Raw genomic sequence first — 8,560 nt, 5'->3', positions numbered from 1 at the left:
GGGAATGTGGTGAAAGGTGGGGATGCTAACAGATGCCCGATTAAGTTGAGATATTGGTGCTGTGAAGAGATGCTGGGGCTTTGAAGACAATATGAAGCTGTCATTAATTACCGAGATCTTGACGAAAAGCTTGCGGTGGGATAGTTAGAAGTTGATGAGGTAGACCAATTTTGGACAGATGAGGGTCAAGTGGAGAGAGAAGTGAGTTGATTATTGCTCTATTACTTACTGGTAATCTTCATTCCTCCGGGTCCTGTTGTCCCATTCATAACAAAGTGGAGTGGAGATAACCCATCTCCTGACAGAAAAAAAGACAGAGGAATGCTGGGACCCTAACGCTGCCCCTCCCACTGGGAGTACCTAAGTAGCACTTACCCAGCATTCCGCTTGAACAAACAAGCCCCCAACAGGAAGGCCAGCAGTCCGGGAGGGAGTGTGGGGCGTATGAATGGGACGAAGACAACGGGACCCGGAGTAACGACAGATTAAAATAGAGCATTACCCCCAGGTCCCTTCTGTCCTAGTCCCATTCATAACAAAGTGGAGAATACCAAAGCAGAAAAGCCGGCCTTCCGAAACAAGCCAAAGCTAACCCCGGAAACCACACCAAAGGCAACAACTGAAGGAAAGCAAAAGCAGAACCGCCGGAAACCCCAGGCAGAGCACCCATTCAGCAACCTTTATCATTGATGATCAGCTATCACTGAAACATCAAGCCGTGAAGGTGGCCTCAATCTGCTCGACCATCCTCACATGGTTAAAGAAGATTCTTTGGATGTTGCCCTTCTCTACCCAGAGAACAGTAGACCAGGCCCTTGTTACATCTAGGCTGGACTACGGCAACGTCTTATAGCTGGGCTTTAACAAAGATGTGATACAAAGATTGCAGGTGGTGCAAAATGCGGCTGCCAGACTGCTTTGCCAGGTCCCTAAGGCTGCCCCCATTTCCGCGTTCTTCGCAACCTTCACTGGCTTAAGTTGGAGAATCGCATTAAATTCAAAGCCTTGAGGTACATGTTCAAAATCATAACTGGTTTAGCCCCGCAATATCTGCAATCTTTAGTTCAACCCTATTTACCTAACGCACCCTTCGCTCCACCACCCAGCTTAAATGTATTGTTCCTAGAATCAGACTGATGCACATGCGCGGTCGATCCTTTGCTTACTTAGGACCTTCTCTGTGGAACTCTCTCCCTATTTCACTACGTAATGAAACGGTTTATGGGAATTTTCAATGATGCTTGAAAACTTGGTTGTTCAAGTTGTAACTTCTTTACCCCTCGTTTCTTTCCCCTCAAGCTGGCACCGGGAAACCCCTCAGGGTAGCTGAGCGCCTTATAAACTTAAATAACATAACACCCAGACAGGAGGACGCCCCACCAAAGCAGTGTCACCCCCAACAAAAAACAGGAGACCAGCAAGACGACGAGGGGGACAACCAACAGAGGCCATCCAGCACCCAACAGGAGCACCCCCCAGCGAACAAGGGAAGGGGATAGCACGGACACACAAAAAACAACAGAGGCAGGCAAGAACAAAAGAAACAGCGAGGAGGCCATCCCAAAGATGAAGCCCAATGAACCACCACCACCAGGCCAGCCAGCCAGAACCGGGCACAAGAACCAAACTAAGGACCGGAACCAAGGAAAACAGGAGGCAGCCAACCAGAACACTGAGCACCCACACCATCCGAAAGGAGGCAAAGGAAAGAGAACCCAAAGAAAAAGCAGCAGAAGGGAAACAGGCCCCAAAGCAATCAACACCCAGACCCAAAGCGGGCCAGAGAAAAAGGAAGCCCCAACAAGAGAAGACCAAGGGCGCCCACGGGACAAAAAGGCTGAGAAGCCCACCAAAGGCATGACCACCCAGACCAAAGCAGAAAAAAAGGGAAGCAAAGGCAATGCCCAAGCAACCACCCCCCCCCCCGCTCCCACACACACCAGAATGACCCGGCCCCAGAAAGCCCAAAGGACAAAGCCCCCGGAACCCAACAGAGGAGCACCAGGCCCCAGGACAAAAAGGGCCAGCCACCAGAGCCAACAGTCGACCAGCACACCACCCAGAAGGTGACAGTGCCCAGGGACAGGCCAAGAAGTAAAGCCAAGGCACCGGGGAAAACACGAACAAACACCCATGAAAGCCACCCCACAAGGTCCCAGGAGCCAGAAGGTAGCAGGCCTGGCAGAGACCAGAACCCAGCAGGCCCAACACAGACCAAGAAACAAAGCCCCAAACAGAACCATGACCTGCCAGGAAGCCCGAGCAGTAAGAACCGACAAGGGCAACCCGCGAGGACAACGAGACCAGAGGAAACCAAAGAAGAAAGGGGAACAAGAGGGCAGCACACGACCCAAAGAACACCGCACCACCAGAACACCCTAACCACAAACCCGTGGGGACTGGAGCAGGAAGCCATAGCCCGGAGAAGGCACACACTGACCAACAGAGAAGAGGCACCACAGGCCCCAAACACAACAGGCAGCCGACCAAACGACCCAGAGAACCAAGACCAGAGCAAGGGAGCCAACACCAGCAGCAAACAAGCCATACCAGAGACAGACGAAAGAACAGGTCAGCCAGAGACACCCCTCCCAAAAAAAAAACAGACAGAAAGCAGGACCAACAACACAGAGGCCAGCAAAGACCGGGGGCCAACAAGCCAGAGCGCACAGGGGCCCGAATGAAGTGGGACAGGCCCAAGCACCAAAGACCGTAAATCCAATCCCCTGAGGTAAAAAAAAACCCAAAACCAGCCCAGCCACAGAGGCAACAGAAGCCAAGGAGACCGCACAGGCAAACCAAACTCCACTTCCCAGCACACACCAAGGGAGGACAGGAGCAGGGGAGAAACCCCCAGGGCGGAAAGCAGGCCACAGAGGACAATGCAGCCAGAAAAGCCAGAGCCAAAGCCAAGCAACCTGCCCGAACAGAAGGACCCGACGGCCCAACCCACACCCAGGGAAGGCCAAAGAGGGGAAGGCCCCAGCAGAGCACAGGCAAAGCAAAGGTTGGCAGGACGCACAGACCCCTGGCACCGAAATGCTGGACCGCTCTGGACCGAAACCAAAACAAGGAACCCAAAGGACCACACCAGCAAGGGCCAAGAACACGGGAACAGAGACCCGAGAGGCCGCATTGAGAAAAAGCCGCCAGCAGCCCAACTGACAAAACCAGAAGGCAGAGAGCAAGCAGTCCTGGGGACAGCACAACAGGCAAAGCAGGCAAAAGAACATCCGGGTGCTGTGGGCTTCCTCTGAGAGGAAGTCCCGGGCGGCCCCCCAACCAGGCACGAACCAGGACCAACCCAGCCAAACCACAGAGTACAGGGGAGAGCTGGCGCAGGCAGGGAGGCAACGCAGCAGCCCGCCAGATCCCGCCCCCGCAGAGAACCGCACAGGCAAGAACACCATCACCACGGGACATCACTGCCCAACCGACACCCCCAGCGGGAGCAGGCATGCAGGGAAGACCGGAGCGGGCAACAGGCCAAAACAGGCCCAGCCAGATCCAAGAGACCACAACAGCAGGAACACACCTCACCTGCAAGGACTAGAACCCGAGAGCAAAGGGACCAGCAACCCCACAGGCGGAGAACACGCCATAAAAAAAGGCAGGGGGGAACGCCAGTGCAAAACACATCCCAGAGCCGGCAGAAACAAAAAAAACGCCGCATAGCCAGCCTCAACACTGCCCCACCAGGCAGCCCAGGAGCGCCACAAGTGAGCAACTGGGCAACCCCAAGCGAACAGCACTAGAAGACCCAGGCGGACACACCACCAGACCGCAACCAGGCACAAAAAACCGACAGCAACAGGGACACCCAAAAAGGCCCAGACCAGGCCGGACCCCAGGAGACCAGACAAGAACAGGCGCCTACAGGGAGGAAGGGCCAAAGGCCCCCGGCGACCACAAGGGGGCACCGCCGGAGGACAAGTAGAAGCAGCTGCAAGCTCACAGGCCAGGAGTGACTGTAGCACAGCCCCTGGACCGCCACACACACAGAGACAAAGAAGAACACCCCAAGCGGAGCAGCACCGAGGACCCAACAGCCGCAGGAAAGCGCCAATGCGCAATGGACGCACGTAGGCGGAGCGGAGGCCGACAGCACCCTGGAAACCCATCCAGGTACCAACGAGGCCCCACCCAGCAGCACCACTGAGACCAGATGATAACAGAGGAACCAGGGAGGAACGGCCGAAGGAAAGAAGCATAGCCCCCAGCCAAGAGACAAAACACAGGCCACCCCAGGGGAAGCAAGAAGCCACCGAGGCACCAGAGTAGGCGAGGCGCAGAGAAATGCCACGCAGCAGCGGGGATCAGAGAGGGCTGACAAGGACACCTCCAAAGTCCACAGGCAAGAGAGGCAGACCCGGAATGGAGACCGGACCAGTACCACAACGCCCGCCAGAAACCACCAGCCTACGAAAGCTGAGATAAATTGAACCAACAGCACCCGGAAAACCAAGGTGGGCGTCCCAACCAGGAACCAGAGGAGAGAAGCCGAGACCAGGGAGGAACAGCCACAGGCAAAACCCAGGTGGCCTGGATCAGCAACCCTGAGAGACAGGACGCAACCAAGGAGCCCCAGCACCCGTCCCATCGCAAGAGCAAACAGGAAGAGCCATGCATAAGCGCTGGAAAGGGCGGCATGGAACGGGGAACCACCAGAGCCACAAACCGCAGCAGGAGGCCAGAAGAGACCAACACCACGGCTCCGAATGCACAGGGAAGCCCACCAGGACAACTAATGTGCAGAGACACACAAGCCACAAAGAGGCACCAGCGACCGAAGCACTCGAGCCACACAGGAGCAAACCTCAGGGAACCATTACGGCCACGATAGGGCCGAGGACTTAACATAAGAAAACGCAAAAATCAGGCAGCCAGCGATCTCCAAGGACAGTTCAGAGTGAGGCACGGGGCCATGAACCGTGGACCGAGCAGGTCAGAGGCAGAGCACTGCCCAGGAGAGCCGTGGAGCTGTATCAGACTCCAGCGTACAAAGCTTGTAACACATGTACAAAACACATGGGCCCAAGCAAGGCGTATAGGGACTGGCGATATGAAGTGCCATCGCCCAGAAGCCTACGACAGTGAGCAAAAACAATCCCCACAAACCTTTGCCACGCAAAGCTATGTAGGAACAATACGCCATGCATGCCTTCAGGCCAGAAAGATAAGCAGCCCTAGTGTCACGTTACCTGGTTCGGACCACGCAGCTCGTCATTCAATACTGGAGAAATAACACCACACAGGGTCAGGTGACTGGATGCAGACTGTGAGGAGGAATGGAGCCGTGTGCAGGTCGCAGCGAGGACCGCCGCACCCAGGAGGGGAGACCAGCAAAACAATGGGCAGTGAAATCATACAGGAAGTGGAGAGACTTGACAGTGAAAAGATGCATGGAATAGGGAAAAATGAGTGTGGACTATGGAGAGAAGCTGGGGTTGTTGAGGTATATGGCAGCGAAGAAATGCAGGGCCCAATGTTGAAAGATGGCACACTGAAAAGATGCAGTAGATCGTAAGTGAAGAAGCTGTAGATAGATGTGACCGTGTAGTGATGCAGGGGCTGCTGTCAAGATATGGAGCAATGAAGAGAGGCAGGGGTTGTGGAAAGATGTAACATGGAAGAGATGCACGGGCTGAGGAAAGAGGAGCCCCTGAGGAGATACAGAGTGTGAAGAGATGTGATTGTGGTGAGATGCAGGTACCGCTGTCTAGAACTTGGGCAGTGAAAACATGCAGGGGATGAGGAGGGATGTGTTAGTGAAGCGGAGCAGGGGTTGTGGAGTGATGTGTCAATGAAGAGATGCAGTGGTTGTGGAGAGATGGGGCAGTGAAGAGAACCAGGAGCTGCGGAGAAATGGTCTCATGTTGGGATATGTTCATACAGTTTGTGCATTTCACATTCTTGGTAAACAAATCATTTAAATTAAATCAAGGTGAACATTAGACTCTTACTCAAAATAAGGAGGCATTAAAAAAGGATTTGTTAAGAAAAACCATAAACTTGTTCCACAGTACGATGATGATCCTGCAGTGCTCCCACTGTTTTTCAACGGTGTTTATCATCTGACTCCCACCTCACCCTATCAGTGCACCATTCTTTCATGCGCAAAGCTTAGGACTGAGGGGGCCGCCCATAGATCAAGTCATAAGAGGTATCTATGCCCCGGTGGTTAATCAAACACCTGCAAAGTCCACCAAGTTCAGAGGCTGCCTCAGTTTTATGCCCCTTCCAGACCCCACAAGAAGTCCTCTTTTTACAGTGCCCAGATACCAGCCCTGCCCCACGCTGCATAACGCCGCTAGGAAGTGGCCATATGTGGTGTGTGACCTGGAGAGGATGGCACTGGACTTAGCAGTAATACAACTATAATCCTAACATTGCATCCCCAGTTCATGTGGTATCTCCCATAAGGGGCAACTAGCCCATGTGTTGCCCTCTTACAGGGGGGGTGAGGTTCATTTAAAGGGAGAGCAGCAGACCTCTTCCATTATTGAAGACGGAGACTCTGTTATCCTAAAGTATTCTGAAGGCAAGCATTCTAGGGCTAACACAGCGTGAGTGCCACAGGGCTCAGCTTTGAGCCCCACCTTATTCAATATCTATCTTACACCACTTGCCCTACTTGCTGAGGCTCTGGGAGCAAAAATAATTTCCAAAGATCATACCACCCAGCTATTGTTTTCCTGGGGTAGGGCTGATGTGTTCCAGGCTGAAAAGATCAGAGCCTGTCTGACAGCAGTCTTTCAGTGGATAACACACCACCAGCTCAAATGCAATGCAGGAAAGACTGAGCTACTTTTCGTTGGTGTTAAGGCCTGTGAGCCTTGACAGTCCTTTTGGCGGGTTGATGCTCCTCCTCCAGGTCGCCAGGCTAGCTCAATGAAGGCATTAAATTTGATGACTGCCTTTCTTTTCCACCTCGGGTCAATGTGGTGATGGGGACCTGTTTGGGGCTACTGCGTATGCTAAGAAAGTTTCTTCACTTTCTATCTTTCGTAGCAAGAAAATAGGTAGTACAGGCCCTAATAACATAGAGGCTTGACTACTGCAATGTATTGTACCTGGGCATGCCATCCTACCTCATCAATAAATTACAGGTAGACCAAAACACAGCAGCCCATACCCTTTTGGGTCTACTGTTGAGATCACATATCTCTCCAGATTTGAGGGCATTGCACTGGCTCTGTGTTGAGAGGATTCTTTTTAGGACCCAGGTACTGGTACATCAGACCCTCCATCAGTCTGGCACAGGGTATCTCAGAGCAAGGATTATTCCCTATGCACCGTCTAGATGCCTTCGTTCAGCCAACAATTTATTTGGCCAAAAGCCCCCGGAGCCAGCGCTCCAGAGCTGGTGAGAGGTCCTTTTCCTTCTTAGGACCATCCGCATGGAACAAACTACCTCTGGAATTGCAGGCCATTTCGGCCACTGACCAGTTTCAGAACAAATTAAAAACATGGCTGTTTAATCAGGATCAATGGATTGGTCTTTTAGTCAGTCAATGTTTAAAGTGCAGAGTACCAGAACCCTCCTTGGAGTGGCAGAGCGCTATACAAGTGCCCTTTACATTACATGGGAGGAGCTAGACTGAAGACACATGTGCCATATCAACGAATCAAGAAACCTCAACTAAAAAGAGATGATTTATGCAGATTAAAAAAATGCACTCTTGAAAGATAGTCCTCATGCATTTAACAGGGAGCTGTCTTCATAGTGCCAAGATATGTGTTCTTGTAAGTTAAAACACGTATTTTCCCCTCAGCATTCTAAAGAGGTGTTGTATTGTTTAACTAGAGGTGATTTGCACATTACAACAAGGTATAATTAAGTTAAATGAAAGTGCCTTTCTCTGGACCCAACTGCCTGTGCTTGGGCTTCTCTAATTGGCACCACATACATATTGCAAGATGCATTAAATCAACCTCCCTTTGAAGGGCGTAGACATACAGAGCTAGCATCTTTTATTGTGCTACAGGCTACAACTCTGTACAGATACCCTCTTGTGTGCTCCTGTGGTCAGGGGCACAGGTATCATGAGTGCTGTAGGATGGTGGCTCCGGGTCTCTGCGCGAGGGGCCCACTGCAACGCAATCATGCCACCCAACCAGCGATAGGGGCTATTTGCCTTGCTTGCACTGGGACCCATAGCACCCTGGCAGTGCCACTGCCTCAAATGCAAGACTCTTGGAAGACCTGCCTGCCCTTGCACCAGTAAGGAGCTTGTCTCAGTAGACAGAGTAACACATTATATATGGGGAGACAGGCAGCTGAGAGGCATGATGAGACTGAGGGAAGTTATTGATTCTGTGCTCTACTGGATAGACAGACAAACCCTGCTGTCTGACTGGTTCACAACTGGGGCTTGCAGCTTTAGCACATGGCCAGCACTATAGTTCACAAAGCTTTATGTTTGCAGTTTCACGAGCAGTGTCCGTTTTTATTAAATAAAGGTTGTAGAGTCTAGCCCCGCCCTTCCCGCCCCCCAGGCTGCTTGGACATTATTTAGCACAGCCAGTGTGACACCTTCAACCAGTCATATTATCCAAC

The sequence above is a fragment of the Triturus cristatus genome, chromosome 7, assembly GCF_964204655.1.
Source record: "Triturus cristatus chromosome 7, aTriCri1.1, whole genome shotgun sequence".
In the NCBI taxonomy this organism is placed as follows: domain Eukaryota; kingdom Metazoa; phylum Chordata; class Amphibia; order Caudata; family Salamandridae; genus Triturus; species Triturus cristatus.
The sequence above is the reverse complement of the archived record's forward strand: the minus strand, read 5'-3'. Positions refer to the sequence as shown.